Genomic DNA, 21,992 nt, shown 5'->3' with positions numbered 1-21,992 from the left:
CTCCTGCAGCCGCCCTGCCCCGGCAGGATCCTGCTGCTGTCATTAATATTGCTGCGGCATTCGTTGCTATTGCTTCAAAGTGTCTCTGCGCAGCTGAAAGAGTATTGTAGCAAACCTCCTAACCTCGGAAAGGCAGCGCAAGGCTCCCTAGCTAACCTTCAAGATGTCCTTAAGCTATGAACATAAAAACACATTAACGCCTTTGGACTAAGGTTATTTTTAAGGGGCTAAAAACTCAAATCAGTATAAATATCAATGCTATAAATATAAACATCAATGCTTCTGTTATCAGCACTAACTTCTTTTGGAAAAGAACTTCTGTGCTCAAAAAAAAAACAAAACCCAAACATAATTGGTTTCTACTATAAGGATGCACTACACATTCCCATAAAAATTGTATTTAGGAAGTAAATATGCATCAGAACATGAAATGTTGATAGGAAAGGTGTAACAAGATCAAATTCACACTGTTTAACTGTATATTGCCACTTATTACAGCTGTACACATAGCACTGTGAAGACTGACTGCTATGGCACAACAGTTTATTTTGCACTTGAAATTTCTGATAAATATTGCCTGGAGATCTCTGCAGGGAACTAACAGAATCCCAGCTGTTATATTTACTGGCAAGGAAGTTAATTCAACCTTCCTTTGGACAATTCAAATTAAAGCACTGGGTCATAATTATGCATCAAGTAGGAATGATGACACAGATGATCTTTGTGTTCTCATGCAATTGAAAAAGGCTATGTCGTAATTAGCGTTGCAAGCATGATAAAGTGTTGCTGCAGCTTTGAAACTCCTCATACTTCAGTTTGAGCAGATAAGTGCAAAGAATAAGTAATTGCCTAATCTGAATCAAAGGTTTGAATTAAAATTCCCAAATCTGGAGATTAAGCTGGATTTTCTTATTTAGTTAGCTACAATGCTGAAAATATGCAGTCAAATTCTATTCCCATTTACTGTAGGGTTTTTTCAGTATATGCGAGAAAGTGTGGTCTATTAAAATTCCTGTCTACTACTTCATTAAAAACTTATGAAACCAAATTTCAAACTCATTCTGCTGCAAAATGCGTATGTCAGAGTGGCACTGCCCCTTTATGATTGTTTTTCAAATTACACTCAAGTATATGATACACATTCCTCAAACAGTCTGAGCGTACGCACCATCCCCAAAAGCTAAAATTATATCACACACTGCATGTGACTTAGTGAGTCAGTACAGAAAAATGTACAAAAAGGATTAATTTATAGAAACTATTTTACTAGAAAATATAGGAGAGTTAATGTCCAATAGCAATCATAGTAGTAATTTATTCCTGTCTTGCTTGCATTTATTAGCTAGTACCTAAATTATATTACTGCACATGCTTGTTTTCTTGCTTGTAGTTTTGGTTGGTTTTTTTGGTTTTTTTTTTTTTTTTTTTTTAAACTGGATGAAAAATGTTGGTCTTTGCATAGCATTAACATTTAAATAGCCCTTTAACTATTTGGTGCTCAGACCAGAGTAATCTCCTTAAAATTCCAGTTTACCAAAGTAGATTAAAAGCCTCTAATATGTTTACATAATATTTAATTCCTTCCATGCTTATGGAAGATTTGAATTCATAGAATTATAGAATGGGCTGGGTTAAAAAGAGACCCTAAAGTTCTTCTTGTTCCAACCCTTCTGCCATGGGCAGGGACACCTTCCACTAGATCAGAATGCTTCACAGCTCCATCCAGCCTGGTCTCGAACATTTTAAGTATCCAGAGCTTCTCTGGGCAACCTGTTCCAGTACCCCACCATGCTCACAGTAAAAAATTTCTTCCTAATATCTTTATGAGAGGCATGCAATTTACAAGAGGTATTTTATAATACTATGTTGCATTCCAGAACTTCTACCCAGGATAAAAAAATGGGAAGTTATGAAAAGTTCTGGAATATAACATAAGATAGCTTAAAAAGAAAACCAAAAATCTGCAAGGTACCTTACATATGCCTTGCAGGATTTTACAAGAAAACTTGAAAACAGGCACCATTTAATGTCTCATTTTTGAAAAATCCAAAGCCAGTGGTTCTCCAAGAGAAATTTTCTGTGGAAAGGACAATACTTTTACAAAATTCAAGTGTTGACTCAGCCTCTGGACCATGATCAGTCTCTAAAATTTTTAAAAATGCAGTTTGATAAGATCTAGACACTGGAGAAAATATTGAATATATTTTCTATAGATTTCACAAAAAAGTTGAGTAAAAACTTTGGAGTCAATATTACTGTTGTCAAATAATACTTGACCAGGGTAGCCTAATTTTAAAATGTGAAGATTTTTCTGTTGAATGTCTGTTCTGCTTTCAAAGTTCTTATATTCTTACTCATCACTAATTTCTGATCTCAAGAAGTCTACACCTGTATGTTAAGACTATTATGATTAACACAGGTGGCTACAATGAATTCAGCTATGAAGGTATAATCATATTGTTTTAGTCTAATTAGGAAAAATTTTGACCTGGGTATATTAAAATAAATTACTTGACAGCCAACAATTTACAGGTATATTTTGTGAGATCTTAGCCCTGTTGGACTTGACATTTGTCTCTGTATTTTCATTTATTTTATTAAAATTACAAGATTTTTTTAATATAATACAAACACTAGTTTTGACAGCTACACTCCATGTGATGATCAATAATTAGAAAGTAAATTTTTTAAAACTCAAAGAATCTAAGATAAACTAGAAATTATTGTAAGACATTATTAACAGGCATAGGATATATTTGTTGTATAAGTAATGAATATTACAATGATTACTGATATAGTTTCCTGATAATTACACTAAATACCACTAAATAATAGCACAGCAAATAGCTAAGAAGAAGACTCACCATTTTTTGCATAATTCAGAATATATTCAGACCTAATTCGAAAGGAATGTGTATCAAATTGAACTCAGAAAAGTCATTTGAGGTGTAAATGATACCTATTAACATGCAACGCTGGTTAAATGTGGGATGAGGATTGACAGAGTTCATAATAAGGATCCAAGGGAAATGAGGTAGCTGAGTAAGAAGCAGGTGTTCTCTGAGCCAGGAACTCAAACACACAGGTGTTTGAGAAACATCACACTCCCTTCAGTGATCTCAAGGGCCTCACCTTTATGTGCCACTCAGAATAGCAGCATTCCAACAATTTCCCCATTGCACCCCCCCACCACATTTTTTTATAGTACTATCTATAATACATATAGTGCTATGCAAAACTATTTACAAAAGGATGTCACACTGGCTATCTTTAATATTTTTTGCTCTAGTGTGTGTAAAGTGGAAAAAAGAGATTTAACTGTTCTTCTAGCACATAAGAGAGCACACAAAATAAATTGGAAACTTGCAATAAAAAGTCAGTGACAAGTCTAGTGTGTCTGAAGTGAATCCTGTTGAATTTGGCATTAATGAAGATTAATAAATTTTTTAAGGAATTAGAGCTAATTATCCTGTGTTCCCGTTTACTGATCCAAGCCTGTATTTACGTAATCATTCTCAACTGACAAAAAGTATGCTATTTATAAATGAATCTTTAAGCAATGAAAAAGAGCATCAGCTTAATAATAAAACCCTTTCAATAAGTCAAATCATCAAGTACACGAGCAGTGAAGAGAGACTATAATGTTGAAACTATAACTTAATTTGTGAGAAGAACCATTCAATCTTGTCTTGGGGGCAGGGAGAAGGGAGAAATCTGATCTGAATTTTAAATAAAATTCTACAATGGCAAACTACCTATTCACTCTAATTTTGTTTCTATTTCACGTCTACCCTTTTTTCTCCTGTTTATAAGAATAACAACAGAAAAATTAAATTAAACAAGATGGCAAATTTCGTTGCTGTTCTAACCCTATCAAATTTAAGTTCATATAAGCTCTGGTAAAGCCATGCATCAGTTCCTACTGTGCAATGGCTTTTTTTTATACAGTTTGACTATGTGATGAAAGAAACTAGTTGACATGCACTTACCGTATTAAGCCCTGGCACCTGCATTGCAGACACTAATCAAAGTGCTCCTTCAGAGGGGTGAAAGAATCGCCATTTGTAACGCAATAATTAGGCTGGGTAGAAGGGCCTGAAAAGTAAATCAATCTCATCTGCTCTCTAAATCTGACACCATTCTCTAGGCAGATTGTTAACATAATGAGACAGAAGCCTACAAGAGGTCCCATAAAAGACCTATGTCTTTTTTTTTTTTCCTTCCTTCTTTATACTTGCAATGTTACTAAGAGCATAATTACACACAAACCTACCCTAAGTCACTCGCATAAAAGCAGCTATTTCTAAGAAGCTCATCAAAAATAAGTTGGCAGAACAGACGGGCTATATAACACAGCAGCAGGCTGACTCAATTTGCCCAACTGGATTATTTTAACCTATTCCCTACTAAAATTATCATGATTATGTCTGACAGGGAAAAGTAATAAGTTCCTATAATATGGCAAGAAAATAATTTTGGCGAATTAATCTGATTCTCTGTTCACACCAGGCAAATGAAGAATAATTCCACTGAAATCAATACTATTATCAAGATTGTATGAGGAAAGAATTACATCCAGTGTGATCACTGTGATTTTTAAAAAAAGAAACAGTAACAAAATAGAAAAATTAGTGGTAAGGGTTTTTAAAAGACAATTTTCATGTACAGCCTCTCAATATTCAAGACTGAAATCTTATTTAATAGACAAAAATAAGCAATTCCATTTTCCTTAGTAAAAATTGCACCATAGTTGATGCTTTGTAGTACCAAAAGCTTAGGAACCTTTGTTACAGATAACATGTTATGGTCGTTGTAAATAGTTATGTAAAAAATCATATAAAAATAGATAACATAAAAATTCACTATGTTGCAAGTGGCGGAATGCAGTAAGCAGATATTTGTGTAAAACAAAAAAATGAACAGGATGAATCACTCTTCTTTCATAGTCAAACACTTATTAGTAATTATTTTTACTCATATACCATGATTTAATTTAATTACTCCCTTTTAGAGACTCTAACTGTGTAGCCTGGTAATGCAGTATTGTCTGTGATAAACAGGTGTAAGCTTTGCACTAAATCTGCAAAGCCTCTCAACTGAGGCTTGTCAGGTGTGCTTTTTCTGAGTATTCCTGGACCTGAAGCTCTGTTTTATCTGCTTGAGCTGTGACAACGTCTCTAATTGGACAGGTGGCTATGGCTAACCTGTGTTACTTTTGTGTGTCTTTGTCTGGTAGAACCATATTTTTGCATAGAGAGTAGTAACGAGCAATTATTCTACATGGAATGAGATATTTATGACTTTACCATCATGATGATGTAGAGAATTATTGGCCTAGAATGGCAACAGCAGCCTTGAGAATTGTGGATGAGGTATGTGGCACTGAGGACTTCTAAATTTAACTTATACAATATATTCAATTAACAGCATTCTTTCTAGTGATTTCAGTTTTGGGGTTTTTTTTTTTTCAGCTGTACATCATGTTGATACTTTAAAATACCTTCAAAATTCAAGATACTCCATGTGACCCACAAAGGCCAATAAAGACCACTCAGTAGTTAACAAATTCTTGAAATACAAATTTCATACATACTTCATAAGTACCTACAATTAAAAGAATAGTCTCATACACTTTTTAAATGTCTAGAAGTTGCATTTCAATTCAAGCTAGCAAGTTTGTCTTCTTTACACTTATGTCAGGAGCATGACTTCTGTGATCTGCCTGAGTGACCTCAAAATGAGATGAATTGTGGTTGGTAGGCACCTACTTCTTCACATGGATTGGGTCATTTAGCTCACATCTGAATGTCCAAACTCAGGTAAGGAAACTTGAAAAGAAAGTAATGAAGAAGCAGTGTAAGGGTAACAAACTGTCTGCAACCTTTTAATAGAGTCACAACTTTTTGGAAAGTTTATTTATACACAGGATGCATAAAACTTAAACTTTGCAATCAAAATTTCACACCAATTCTCTGCTTCATCTGAATCCATTGTTCAAAGAAGGTTTTCAAAACAATTTCTTACTCTGCTTCTGCTTCTTATATAATATTATACCTTCCCATTCTAAACTGTTTTGTTTTCATTTATTTTGTTTTGTTGTGTTGGGGTCTTTTAGTTCAGAAATTCTGCCTTGAAAGAGAGGAAAGTATCTATTCCTGAAATGGCTGCTCAGCACATGAAAGCTATTAACAGCACACAGAAGCTGTATGGAGTCATTCAATATGACAGGGAAAATTGAATCGAAAAATGACTTCAGTCTGAACCCTGGATAAGCACTGTTTGGCTAGGACAATGCAGATTCAGTGCAGTTAAAAAACTGATTTGACTATGTTAGATTAAGTTTTTAGAACTGTATATTACAGGAAAGACAAAGTTTCTCCATTCCAACATCATTACAAATGTTCATCATCGCTTTAACCAGAAAAGCAACACATACAGAATTGTTTTTATACTATTTATAATATTTAACAGAACACACTGTTTTAGTTAAATTAAGTAACAGCAGATTTACAGTAGATTTGACAGTCTAAGCTTTTTTTTTTTTTTTAATGGTCAAAACGGAAATCATGTTGGGAGTATTTCCATGAAACACTAAGGGTTTTTTCCTAAGTAATGTTTTGCAATAGATATTCAAAAATTTTAGAAGGCAGTATCTGTATTATATAATGCTACACAGCTCTTAAAATTACATTCTAAAACTTGCAGTTTGCACAACATGCATGTTTTATTGAATACTTCAAATGAATGCAAGATTGACAGTTGTGCTGATCTTGTTTTCATATGATAATATGCAGAAAATAAGGCCAAAATCATCAGTATGAACAAGATTTTGACTTTTATAAGACCGCTTAACTGAATTATCGGGGAAAAAAAACATATTTCAAGTTTATTTTTTTAAGAAAGAAAATGAAAGCCATTTTAATGAAAACTCATGAACATAAGTCTACGAAGAAAATGGAAACCAAGATTTGCATCCTAGCATAGTGCATATCTCCTGTCTGAATGGTTGGCTAGGCAATACAAGAGCAGTCAAATCCCTTTAGAATTTAAAAACCTCACCATTAAGGTAAAAATCTCCTTCTCAATACCACTGAAAAACTCTTATCAAAATCAGCTCTGGTTTGCTGCCACCATTAAGAGTGAGGGAAGTGAATACTGGTGATTGGTGAAGCCTGATATCCAGCACAAACACCCCCACTCTGGTGTGCACACAAGTGTTTTGGGAGATACAGCCAGGCTGCTTTTCAAGGTCCCACAGTTTCAAAAATAGTACAGCTACAGATATTTTGCTGTTCCCCTCCTTTCACACCTACAGTTTCAGAGAGCAACAGGAGCAGCAGTTGTTTACAGTATTTTTAATTTATTTTACTTTTTGTCCCTAGCTGCAGTTCTGAGGGGGGTTCAGACAGAGATTTAAGAAAATAATCCAACTGTGTGCATTCTAACAGCTTAAAAGAGAAAATTGCACATCTTTTTCACAATCCTGATTCAGTATCTTGGTTTTTTCCCAGATAAATCTAGAGAACTGATGTCATAGCACTTGACTTAAAACATTAATGAGCTGTGTCATTTTAATTGTTTCAGACTAGCAATTTCCCCTGTAGTTTGAAGGTCTTTGAGAGTGCAAAAAAATCCAGTTAGAGGCCAAGTTCTGTCCCTGGACTTCAGGAAGTTAATACAGAATAACGTCCCTAACAGTAGCTCAGCTATTCATGATTTACATTTACGTAACTGCAGATAAGGATGTTGACAAATTCTTTCCATTAAGCTGAGGAAAAAGGAAAAAAAACTCCTATCCAAATCAGTACAAGGCTAAGTCAATTCAAATTTTTAATTTTGTTTTGTTTTGTTTTTAGGGCTTTTTTGGTTATTTTTGTTTTTATGTTTTTTTGTAGTTTTTCAAATGAAAATAATCCCTGAAGAAATAAAGACCCTGGAAACATGACCCTGAATACAGGTGTGTTTTATTTTGGGGTCATGCTTTGAATAGTAGTTTTTGGTTACTCAGAAGCCAAGAGACTCTGCAGTTAGTTGAACAAGCTATAATGAGATTGTTTTCAATAGCATTTTGAGATTAAAAAGCGCATCAGAAGTGCATTGGAGCCTATCAAAAATTGCAAAGCCTTCATAATAGTTTAAAATCTAAAACATTCTGTATACATTAGGCTAAAGACTACATTTAAGAATTTTGTGCAGGTATTAGACATAATCCTCCCAAAACTTTTGTGTGACAGTCTAAGCTGCTGATTTTGACAAAAGGAGTAGAAAGGGAAACTCCTGTTCGTACTGACTCTTACTGATATATTATTCATGCCTCATTTGAAAATTTTCTAGAGAGACAATGCAGTCTGAAAGGTGTGGCAATCTGAGAAATATCTGCTAAAATTATGTTAACTAAAGGCCAGTAAGCTTCAAGAAGCCAGCAGAAATGGGTCTGCTACCTAGATTTGCATTTTGTAGCTCAGAGTTCACCCCCCCCAAAAAAAGAAGATGGAAAAACAAAAGAGTAAGACAAGAAGTGTGTACTATCACGGATATATTCTTACTGGATAAAAAGCAAACCTTCAGAAACCCACTCAATATAGCTGGTAGTTAACATCACAAAACAGTAATGACAGAGTTTAAAAGAGCAAGTGGCACCAAGATGTCCAGAGTTTTATGCCAGCAGTCCCTCCAAGGCAGCAGGCCATGGGCAGCGCCACAGTAGCCAGCACAGGCCCAGTTATCACTGACTTTTGTTGAAGCTACAGGACTTCATGAAATTAGTCACCTTGGAGATGAATCTCTCACTTTTACATGCTAATGTGCTCCCTTAGGTGTTCCCTGTGCTCTGTTCTGGGTTTCAGGAAAACCTTTTATCAGAGCCATTGTTTTTAACAGATAAAATAAAGAGATAATCAAGGCAAAAACTGACCTTCAAAACAAATTAAATTAAAAGAGAACCATCTAATAAACTGGAAAACTTTTTAATTGCAAATTAACCCCTGCCTCACCCACTTGATTATCAGCTTAGCTTTCACACCACTTAATTCTCTGCACACTTGTAAAGAGGAAATAGCCATCACTCTTCCTGGCCAGCATTTGTTTCCGTCTCAGAGTACAACAGGAGAATATGGGTCCAGTTACTAAACAGTGATAATAAACCCACCTTAATTGCTTCAATTAGATCATCCACAGGGAATCACTTTACACAACCTATAGGGATTAACAGGCTCTTCCTGAAACACTAGGAACAATTACACAGGGATGAGTAACCATCAAGAGCTGGCAGAGGAACAAAGCTGCTATCTACAAGCAGTTGTCTCAGTTACTCTCTTACTCATCTGTGGGGAGGAATTACTCTTCACCCAAGTACAAATATCCAACCAGGACAAGTCAGAGGCAGATTTCTGTAAAGACATCCCTGAGGATCATGCTAATGTTAAGCCCAAAAGTAAATGTAGTCTCATCATACCGGATGTGTCACAAGAGCAGGTATTTAGACACCATCTTTGCTCAGTCTGTGTGCCTTGCCCTTTTCAAACTGCATTTGCCTTGTCTTTTTTGAGAGGTGTTTATTTGGCATAGCAAGAGAGTCAGTGTAAGTACAGGAAATCAAAGGGATTAATGTTCATAGAAAGTAAATACAGTGTAAGTATTTCTTTTAATGGACAAATATTTAAACTGGTTTTGACTTTATTTGGTCATTTTTCTGAACATGATACTTTAAAGCTACATCTATTAGTAATGAGAAGATAAAAAAGAAAAGAGTAAACAGTGCTTCCCTTGAGGCAATTTCTATATGTAGCTAGGTACATTTATATGAATGTACATGTGTATTTATTGAAGAGTATACATGCACACAGAAGGATGGTATGAAAAAATGTGTGTTAAAATTTCAAATACCCTGGGGATAACAAACTAATTCTACAATTATTTTCTGAGCATCACATTCAAGTGGTAAGGATGCAATCTCCCAAATACAGAAAACTCTGCCTTACAGCTAAAACTCTGGCATCTGCCTACTCTAGTGAGACCATGCAGGACTCCATATGCTTCAGTGAAACTAAGCTTGTAGACTGAAACTTGCCCCCCAACTAAATTTATGGTGGTTGGGTTGAAAAGTCAATTATAATTCCACAAAATGACAAAGTAGAAGCAGTCTTGTCAAAACTTAAGAGGTCACAGTACATTCTGGGACGTGATCAAAAGTGAGACAGAATATTTTACCCATAAGAAAATCCCCAGGGCTTTTTAATTTTGCCATAAACCTAGATGAGCTGGTTGATTATAGATTTTGACAGCTTATAAACCATTTCAGGAGAAGAAAACTTACTCTAAAGCCATGGATTGGTGACAAAAACCTTCTAAGAAGTTCTGGTTGCAAATGATGCAATTGCTCTTTAATTGCATCTCAGTCACAACCATTTGACTTCGCATATAAAATAGCTTTGGGATCTTTTCTGTCCACCTTTTTCTGCTACTTGAGACCCTTCCAACATGTCATTTACACTGGACCCCTCTGACAAGCTGAAGCTTCAAACAAATAGTATCTTCCTCAAGAATATTTAATGAAGTAGGAAAATACCATAAAATGTCTTTCTGATAACATGTCCCTCTTACCACAGGCTGGGAACAAAGACACCTAGGGTGTAAAATAACATTTAACCTGAAATGTCTTTTATGGCCAGTTGAAAAAGACATTTTCCCAAAGGGCAAACACCTTTTCAGATATCAGTATGAAAGGAAATGGGCCAAATGAATGAACACCTGCACTCAGTCCTTGCATCAATATACTTGAAAAACCCAAATTATCTGCTAGCTCTCCAGAGACACAGAGAAAAGTTCTAAGAGTGTTCTGCTGGGTTGGGTTGGCAGCAAGAAAAGCTTCTGATCATTTCCAAATGATGAGTGACATCCTAAAGAAGAAGAGAAAGTAGAAAATGATTGCTTGAGTAAAGCAGAATAAAACCAGCATCTCCTTTACAGTCAGACAGACCTTACAAAGGACAGATAATGCTTCTAAGACTAATAACATTCCTAGCACTCAAATTGGGGAGAAAGAGAGTTTTATCTACTATATGAGCCGGCTTACTAGGATATATCTTTTGCCCTTCCATACAACTCGTCACTCCCTCTGTCATACCACACTATTTAATTTGCAGCTATTGCCAAGTCAATTTTTTAATCTAAGCAAAGTTGGCAGAATTTTTATAGGAGTGTAATGTTCACAAAAATTACAGCAAAAAATGATGATGGTTCATGTCATTCCACAGTGCAACTGAGATGAATCTGATGCTGGTTTTTGAATCCTTGTTCTCTGGAGGTTGATATGGAGAAGTAGGAAATGTTTTGAACTTAAGAACTATTGCCTTCAATGGCAGTGACTTTGCTCAATGGTCTACATTCTGTAAATTCAGGTTGAAGATACCTCATTGCTCTATTTCAGATTTTTATTCTTCAAGTTTGTTTCTAAGTCCAAGAGAATTGGGAAAGAAAATTTTCAATATAAATGTTTTCAATACTTTAGAAGAAATAAGCTACAAAAAGAAGAAGTCTCCTAACAAATCTGCTAAAACATAAGATCTAATACTTAAGAAAACATTACATATTATTTAGTGTATTTTATTTAAAGAAAAAACTTTTTCCTCTTGCACAGCAGTATTCCGTTTTCTCAGTAGTGTTTTCCAATTATTGTGGGTTTTTGGTTAGGAGCTGGGTTTTGGGGTTTCTTTAATTCATTATTGTTAAAAAATAGTTATAGGGGTTTTATTATTATTTTTGGGAATATAACAAAATCAGATTCACTGCATTACCTTGACTCTCTGAAGAATGTGTGATCTTTTTTCAGCTTAAAATAAACAAAAAAGAGAAGAGCAAACATGAGCCAACATGACAAGAACACATTCTTTGCCATGTATGAAATTACTCTTTCAGACATGTGCTGTGCATATGCAAAGACAACTTTGCCATGCCCTTCTGTACATAAGGGTTTGACAGAGCTATATGCACTGTGTTTGTATGGTCTTTAACTGCATGCTAGACTAAAACAAATAAAAATTGTATATTTAAAGGGTAAAATACTATCATCAAAGAGAAAATGTTACTAAGGAAAAGGTAAAATACACCTTTCCATAAAAAAGTGCATAAAATACAGAAGGAATAGTAGTTTAAGTAAGTAACTTCAGCTAGGGTTCCTTAGAGCTAGAAGTATGACTGAATTAATTAATAATTCAAAACTACCGGAAAGAGAAACATATTCATGCTCCTCCAAGGATAAAAAAGTCTTTTTTTTTTTAATAAATGTTGTAATTTTTTTGGTAGAAAAAACCTGTTCAGAAATGTTTGGGATGAGTATCAAACATATTGGTTAAAAACTACCTCTGTGGTTGTTATGTGCAGACTTACAGCAGCATGTGGTACCTGCCACAAACTGCTTATGGGATTGTGACATTTGCTAAGCCTTTACACAGAGGAATAATGGAGCATAAGGTGAGGTTGCCTTCATGCTGAGACCACTGCCCATCATGCTGACCAATACTGTCTGTGGCTCTCTTCTGATCCCCCATGGCCTGGATATATTTATTATCTCTTGTCTTAGACTGTGCAGAGACATTTTAAATGAGTCACAGTGGCAGGTGGCTCTTATTAATTCCTCTTAGGATGTGAGAGCCGCTGGAAATCCTAATCAGAGAGAAGAAACCAGAAGGTGGGACAGGGAAAGGTCCTATGAGGAAACATATGAAAACAGCTATATTTGGAAGATAAATATATTTTGGTCATTTGAGTCAACAATAATGGTATAGCCCAAGAAAAGGAAATTCTGTGTAGAAATAGCTTAATATTTCCTATTTGGAGCAGACTAGGGATTAATATTTTGTACTATCCTTGTAAATAGGTAACAAAAACCACAGATTACTTTATTGTAACAGAAAAGGAAATTATTATAAGGAAAGTTAAACCTCTGGACCACAACAAGTTCCATTTGAAAAATACATGTGGAGAAAAATAATTCTAAACATTAACATTTAGTGAAAGCTGAGAACTTTATTAGTCCAGATGTTGAAAAATACTTTTCAACAGAGGCAAATTGATTATGTGTTCTCCAATGCAAACTTAGACTCCAGTAACAAAAGCACCTCAGAATACAAAGGAAATGTTTTATTTTCTATTCTAGCTTATTGGAACTGGAGATCAGTGGTGTTATCATCTTTTTCTTGAAAGGAACTACAGAGAACAGGAACAGACATGCCAGTGGGAGAGGTGCATAAAGTCTATGTAGAATTTAAAACCACTAAAGCAAAAGGAGTTGAGAAATTGCTATGGAAATGCAACTTGATGTAGTAAGTAGAAATAACAAGTAAATACTACTGAAGAAAAAAAACACCAAGAAATGAATCACTGACATTAATTTGTTTCTGGAACAATCTTGCAAGATTAAGGTAGGAAATTAACTGCTTTTAACAAAGCATCTGAACACACAGAATAAGTCTCAGCAGGAGGGGGTGTAAGTGATACACTTAGATTTTGCAAATGTCTGATTACTCTGATTTACCATACATTTTCCTGTATTAAACACACACCAAATTTTAGTGGGGTTGTTTTTGTGTTTTGTTTGTTTGTTTGTGGGTTTTTTGTTTGGTTGGTTGTTGTTTTTTGGTGGGTTTTTTTTAGTGTTTTTGTGTTTTGGTTTTTTTTTTTAAAAAACCATGCTGGTTAAATAGGGGCACTCTTAGAGTGCTTAAATTAACCAGTCAACCAAATAAGTTTTATTTTGAACGAAAGTATACTATTTTGGGGTTTGAGCATTCTACAAATGATTATGTACTCTCTACTTTTTTTCACTGACTAAATTTAAAATCAATTCATATAGAAAGCAATGAATATAAACATCTAAAAATATAAATGTGCACATTCATGTATATACACTCTTCTGTAGCCATGAAAATGGAATATCTTGACATCAGAGGGAAATGTGTTTTGGATTTCATTTCCAGAGGATAGAACTCACATCAATATTTTTTAAAAGGATCTCCCAATTCACAAAGTGCTACAGTGAGTCAGTGATTTGAGGTGATCCAATTAAAATTAACTTATTTTAATCACAGGAGTAGTGACTTACACCATCCAGAAACACTTAAGTTTATGGACAGTTTTACTGCATGAAAACAATGGCTGGTTGCCAATTGCTGTTACTGTGAGATATACAGAGGTATACAAAGAAATATTTTTGATGTATTTATAAAATATATAAATATATACAGAGAAGGAATGAATGAGGTGTAGCATTTGGCTTTTGTTATTGAAGTATGTATTAAAAAGGCTTTTGGAGTGCGTTTACATTTCCTTTTATATTAATAGGTACATCACCTGTACATGAGCGAGGCAGAGCTGTTGCAAAAGAGAGGATGAAGTACTCGGCCCACAGAAACCAATTAGAGTTCCACTACAACAACAAGGAAATGAAAACAATTGAAAGCCCAGCTAATCCTCAGCTTTGAAGGAATGCAGCACCAAAATACTTGTCATACACTGACATTTTAATGCTTCTCACTCCTCAAACTGTCCCACGAGGCCTCCTCTGTCTTTAACTCTTACACTGTTCTACACACATCTTATGGGAGAAAAAATAATTAAATATCACACTAAGTTTTGAATTAGAGTTCTGTTGTATACCACTTTGTGTTATCATACATTAAAATAGGAAAGTCAGACAATATTTGGCATGCTGTTACCTTCTGTAGAGAAAGCAAGTCTTCACATGCTTTCAGCTCTAAAAATTCATTCAAATAAAGAACAAAAATGTGAGAATAAGTACCTAAAGTAAGAATTTGTAGTCCTGGACACAGTATTCCTCGTGAAAGAAACCAAATGAGCTGAACCATAAAAATGCAATAATAGTTTGTGGGAGTTCCCTAAAAGCTAAAGAGGATTCCATGGAAAATATTCAAGTTCTTGTAATTTTTAAGAGAAAAGTTATCCACAGACCTCAAGTATTAATCCAAATATAATACTGTCATATTCAAAACTGTTATTTCAAGTAAATGTACTGTTCAAATGAAGCATACAAGTGTCTTCTACTGTCAGCAATTATAGTAACCTGGACACAAAAATAATGAAAACCATAATCAATTTTTCTATTTTACTTTCAACGTGTTTAAAAATCTTTAGAGTTCTCTTATATGTCCTCCTGGTCTGAAATGCCTAAGGTTATTACAGAGAGTTGACTGCAATATTTTTTATTATTGATTATTTCAGGAGTTGGAATAGACACTTAACTTCTGCTCATGAACAGATAGATGTGTGTGAGATTTGATCCAATCTACCAAAGCAACAGCTTTGTTATATCTTTATCCCTGTTTCTTAGCATCTACTTTTCATGATCCCTTTCCAGCTCATGAAACAACTTTTTTTTTAATTAGAATTTCCTTAATGGGCTACAGAAAAGGAGCTATGAAAAAAAAGAACCTCTTACTCATGAATTAGAATTTTATCATTTAATCAATTGTAGTCCTGAAATATTAAAGGAGGAATGAAACTTGAGCTGTCCTAAGTGGAAATCCAGAACTAATTTTAACTTCAGACTGTTCTGATCTTTCTATTTCTCAGAGTATTACTAATTTTCATTCTCTATTCCATGTTTATCCTCCAAAAGCAATTACTGTGCTTTTAGACTGTTAGTGAAGTATTAAAAAAAATGTTATCATGCTGATTAGCTAGATTAAGGCTGGTTTGCTTCAATCTAAAAGATGGTTTCGATCTGGGGTTCAGATCCCAATAATTGCCTGGAAAAAGGCTGTCATGTGGATTAGAAAAACGTAGGCGTCTGCTCATCCATACTTTAAATTAATACCTTTTTCCATGTAGAAAACATTTGCTTCATTCTTCCTAAGGTTCGTCTTTCTTTAAATCACTGCTGGAGCAGATTTGCCAAATAACCTACACTTGCCAAACCAGTCATGCACTCCTAAGAAATGAGAAAGTGTACCACAGGCTATCTCTTCTTTCCCTTCTCCAAACCCACCACCCTTTGGTAGGCTGCTGTGAGCCAATGTGTCCATTTTCTGATCTTCATCCACCCAGGTCCCATATTGATCTTAACCAATGATATCCGGTTTATCATATCATTTTAGCAAAAGAAATGTTACATACGAGACTGCAAGAAGAAATGCAGCTAAAACTCTGCTTGTAATATATCAAATGCAAGCATTATCCAGTTTTCTAAAGCCAGTTGCTCTTATTTTTATAAATCCAATGCATCACATTTTATTGTAATGCTCACTTGTGTACTACTAGCTCTTTTTCTGTCATTTAGTTTAAACTATGAGGTTTATCAGAGTGCTGTTGACTCCACACTAACGAGCATTAACCTTTCACTAAAGTGGTTTTAGAGACACAGCTCTCAGGCTTGCTTCCTTGAGATAACTCAAACACAGTTATTGTTAGCTTTGTTTTTATGTTGACAATTTCACATGATTAGGGGGAAAGAAAAAGCGTTGTTCATCCTATTCCTGTCACTGCTAGCAAAAGCCAAAAGACACTGGAATAAAAAGCATCTAAGTAGAGCCTTTAAAAATGCCCAGTGTTCCTGAAGAGTCAGCAATGACAAGTAGGGATCTCAGTAAGCCAGTTCAGATTTCTATTGGACTCCACTTGGCACATCTGCACTCGTGTTTCACCTGTCTCGGTTAAGTGCCTCATATTAAGCTACCTGAATTTGGGCCTCAAATGTCCTCTTTCTGTTTTGCAAGTGGACTAACTCACACCTTCTTAAAACACTGTGCATGTGCATGGATTACTTACTTAGACATAACACTTATTCAGGAGATAATATACCAGCTACTTTCAAGAAGAAATGAAAGTTTCCCCACAGAGAATTCTTCTATGCACAATGTTATTTAAAATCTATTGTTGCTTCTTGTACATCAAGGGAAGTATTTTCTCAGTATTAATAGAAGAGAACACTTTTCATTTTGTTTCTGAAGATCAAGCATGATTTTAGAAAGGTTAGCTAGGAAAGGGAAAATACCTTGATTGTTTTCCATGTCTCACTCTATTGTTTTTTCAATTCATCTGGTTGTCCCTCTGAAATAACTTGCACAAAGGATGAATTAAAAAAAACAGCCCACAAAACTTGGAGAACAGTCTGCATTCAAATGCAATTTATACTTTACAAGGACTATGTTTGGTTAGTGCCTTAAATTACACAGTCTTGCAACGTGGCGTGGAGATATTTTAAGATTTGAACAAAGGTTTCCTATACCATTGACAATTAAAGCATTTCTAAGGTAATATCACTGTTGAGTTAATACCAAGTCTAATCATGTTATTGCTTTCATTATAATCTTGGACCAAGTCAGTTTATAAAAGGTGAGTGTTTTCAAGACATACCATTATAAATGTCAACTGTGTACAAGTCACTCGCTTTAAATATACATGATCAGGATAGCCTCCCTTTCAGAGACACAGTCAAGGCCAAGGACAGGTATTTTCTTTTGTCTTTGAAACAAATAACAGATATTGGCTTCTTCTTTCACTATTAGATTCATGAACAATCCTTTTTATAAAGGATGTCTTTTTACGCTTTTTCGTGAATTATAAAAAAAAGGAAAAATAGTGCAATGCAATCGAGTAACACAATGTTATGAAATGTTCAATTTGAAAATTTCTTTCTGGAAAAGATAATAGCTAAAAGGACTACAATTGTCAAAGCCCAGTCAGGTTAATGAATGGAAGTTATGCCTTTTTTATATTGTCATATAAACTGGGGGTTTTTTAATGCTTTTTTTGAGGGGGGTGTGGGAGATGGGTTGGGCAGGGATGGATATATTCCATGTGGCAGAGACTTTACAGAGACTTTAAAGAGAAAGCAGCTCTCTAAAATTTCTTAAAAATATGATCAGGCAAATATGGATATTGTTCTACATACTGGTTAATATATGGTTCTATGTAGTCATCACAGAAATTGCAATTACAAATACTCATTGACTATTACTGAAACTGCAATTACTTCAACATTTTTTCCAGCAATGGACTGAAAAATTACTTACAGGGATCAGAGACTTTCATTCTTTGCATACACAGACATAACTATCTAAACCAGAAAAAAAGCCCTGCGTATGATTGCAAAACCTGCCTTCTCTCCCTCCTAAATTTACATCTTTGATTAACCAGTAATTTGCTAGCCTGAAAATTCAACAGGACCGAATTATCAATTCATACATCAAATGCTCTGGGAAACACACTGTCTTTGTTTCAACCTCATCTTCAAATTTTTTTTCATGCCAGGAAAAATCCAATCTCTCCAAGGAGATTTCATGGAAATATTCAGTCAGAACATTCTCAATACTTAGGCTAGGTATGCATGGCATTATTTTTTTCTATGGACAGTTGGGTCTAAACAACAAGGTTTTGGTAGCAGAGAGCTATCTCATTTCAGACAAATGCAGTTCCAGCTGCCTCCAAATGGAGCCACCACAGGACACAGCTGAGCTGTGCCTGGGGGAGGCATGCTCATGAAAGAGCAAAATACTGGACAACAGAGTAGTGAGAGAAGGAAAAAGTCTGAAAATTTTATGAATACCAAGGTGAGAAAAGAAGGTAGTGAGGAGATATGGTCCAGGCAATAGAGTAGACATTCTCCTTCAGCCAGCAGAAATGCCTAAAAAGCTGCTGGTTTATCCTGAAGGAACTACAGCCCATGAGAAGGATCCTTGCTGGAAGAGAGGAGAACTGTGAAGAGGAAGGAGTGGCAGAGAGGAGCCGTTTTAGGGACTGACCACAACCCCCAATTCCCCATTCTCCTGTGCTGCTTGCCAGGTGATGGTAAGGAAGGTACAGGATCCAAGAGTGAAGTTGTGTATGGGGTAAAGAGGTGAAAAATGTTGGTTTAATACTTTGTTTTGTTCCTTACTACCTGAATATACTTTAATTTGCAAGAAAATTAATATTCCCCATGACAGTAACCCTGTCTTTATTTCAGCCTACCAGTATTCTCATGATTTTCTCACCCACTCCCACAGAGGGAATAGTGACTGAGTGGCTGGGGGGGAATTTGTTCCCTAGGCAAGGCAAGGCAAGGCAACCCACATCACCAGAGTTAAACGTAGGTGTATCACTCATATGACACTATAGCTAATCTAAAAGGTGGCATTACTCAGCCCCTTGGCAATGCCTTTCACTGTGTTTTAAGTTCCAAATTTGCCAACTAAATCTATTCTGTAAAATTTGTTTACAATTGGCATTAAGACACACCTAAAGCTGTACAAGCACAGGTAATTGAACACAAAATTAACTCCAGAAGGTCTAAGTATTATAATTTGAGTCAATTGTTTTCACAAATAGCTGCACTGGTACTGTACATAATAGGATCAAGAAGACACCTGTGTATCCAAAAGCTGTTCCTTTCTACCAACTGTAACACTCAATACAAACGCAATTCAACTCAACCTCGTATTGCTCTTAATAAACAAACAGTATGTACCACTATATCATTTATGGAGTTTTGTTGATTTACTACACCTTCAAACTGGTGCTTTTTTCAAGTTTTCCTTATGAAAAATTATGAATATTTTCTACAGTAGTAAATATTTTTAATCATGGCAGTATTCAAAGTTCTGTGTGGCAAAGACTCTTGAAGGCATTATTTATATTTCACAAAATGGAAAACTGATGTGAAAGATCTGAACACTTTTGTGACCAAATCAATCACAAAATAGATATTCCCAATCTAAGAATATAATTTCTAAGACCACTAGGTACATATGAAACAAACAAACAAACAACAACAACAACAACAAAAAACCTAACAACCTAAGAAAACCCAAAAAAGAACACACCAAACATACTGATAAGGAAATGAGAAAACAAAATTTCCTTTAAAATTCCTGAACATGAGCTAAGGTGGTGAACTTCCTACAGATACTTTAGGACAGAAATAAAAATACTGCATGGCCCCTCCTCTAGGTATTCTTAAATGTTTTTGTGAATTACTCCTGTAAATGAATTGGGAAATGATGCTGACTTCTAGTACAGAGCACTTGATAAATACCTTAAGCATGAAAAATTGTATATGCAGCAAGGGATGTATTAAGACTAATTGCCAAGAAAGTACTTCAGCCTTCCCCATCTAAAATTATCATCTATGCATAATACTCATATAGGCTCCCTTTTTATCCAGTCCAAAGGCTTCTTCCAGACAATACCCACTGCTCTCAGGCATCTCTTTTTGAAATTTATTAATTACTTGGTGTCAATGCCTTTCCACTGACCACAGGAGGAGCTAAATTTCCAGTCTATAACTTGACAATTCTTAGACAACTGAGTTGGGTGAGCTAGTTCCTTCCCAGGCTAATCAGAAGCAAACTTCTAGCAAAATAGTATCTCCTCTTTGCCAGAGGGAAACTAATGCAAGGTCAACTTTGTAATGTATAGGGATTGGTTAAGTTTCTTTTTCCTTGCTTTTCTTGTCTTTGTTTTCCTTTTACATTGTCCTTTTTGCCTTTAAAGGGTTTGATTTAAACCACCTCACAAAACTCATTCCACAGTCCTCCAAAGCAAAAAACCACAAACTAAGCACCGAAACCCAGCTTGGAAGGTTTACTAGAATTTTAAACGCTAACCTTTTTGAAAAATTGTTAGGCTGCAGGCAGTGGTACAAACTCCAAGACAAGGAGCTTTGCAGTTTATCTTATTTGACTTCTGGTTTTTGTTTGTTTCGGACCTTTTGAAGGGATCTTCTGGTTAATGGGTACATTCTGAGACAGCTGGTTAGATTTCTTCATCTTCTGTACCACCAGAGGGAATGCACATAATCAGAGTACCATAACTGATGAAATGGTCAAATCCATTCATTCCTTTTGTGGCAGAGTATAAATAAGATTGTTTTTAAATACAAAGAGCATAAACATTGAATTTAAAATTTTAAACTTGGAAAAAGGTCTCCCATTTAACAGACTATTGCATATTGCCCCATTTCATAGGAGTAAGAAAAATTTCACAGTCCACCAAAGCAAAGAAGAATTGTAGTGAAAATGTGAAAATTGTCAATAAAACACCAGGGTGTTAAGCTATAGTGTAAATTACCCTAAATAAATTTTCACCTTGTATCTTTGAAAACACAGGAATTGGTTTTAAATAATACATAGTGAGTAATGAGGGAAAAAGTATACCTTTTGGGAAAGATAGTGCGCTGTAAATTTTTTTTTTTTTTTGCTATTTGTCGCAGATTTTTATTATGTGTAACTGTGAAAAAAAGTTGTCTGTAAAAGAGTAACTCTTGAAGACCCCTAATTAGAAAGCATGTACACCAAAAGACATTTGATTACACATTAAATTCTACAATTTGTATCAGAAGAATCTATCTCATCCATGTAGCCTTCTCAAAAGGTAATACTCAATCCTCTGTGATGCTGTACCTTGAGTAATCTTTTGCTCTCTTGAACAGACACTGTAAATCACTGTTAAATCAGATTATCCTCTGAGGTAAGACAGCAGTTAAATAAGGCAGCAAGCATCCTCACAGCTCCTGTGAAGTCAAGAGCACTGAGACAATATTTGTGAGCAGACCTGCTCCTGAGACCACTTCAGCCCCAGGCACACCTGACACGGCAGAGCAAAGAATCTAATGGAGATCAAACCACAAAGCCTGGCAAGTGCCAGAACCTCACAGAAAGGCTGTTCCAGCAAAACACCTTAACACATTGGACTGGTGGATGGTTTTACAGAAGAGCAAGTTTGATAGCTGTTCATGAACAGCCAAACATAGTGCCAAGTGTGAGTGTCAACATCTGCCTATCATGATCCATGACATCTCCAAGACCTACAGCTTTACATTGTCTCCAAGAGAGTTATCACAAAGATGAATGAGAAGAGCTTTGTCCCAAATAACCAAATTACTTTTTTTTTAATTTAAAACTGAATTTTTCTGTGTAACAATGAATAACTGATCCTTCATGAGTCTTTGGGTTATGTATAAAATATATTTAAGCAACCTTATTTTAAAAAAATCAGAC

At 35.2% G+C, this 21,992-nt stretch overlaps 1 protein-coding gene across 3 annotated transcripts in view; it reads right to left on the bottom strand.

Moving 5' to 3' along the window:
* The window catches only part of PCDH9 (protocadherin 9), a 666,246-nt gene that overhangs the window by 278,189 nt on the left and 366,065 nt on the right, over window positions 1–21,992 (bottom strand). The gene's annotated exons all lie outside the window — the stretch shown is intronic.

Source organism: Geospiza fortis, unplaced genomic scaffold (assembly GCF_000277835.1).
Source record: "Geospiza fortis unplaced genomic scaffold, GeoFor_1.0 scaffold214, whole genome shotgun sequence".
NCBI lineage: Eukaryota > Metazoa > Chordata > Aves > Passeriformes > Thraupidae > Geospiza > Geospiza fortis.
Note: the sequence above shows the minus strand (reverse complement) of the source record. Positions and strands in the feature narration are given on the sequence as shown.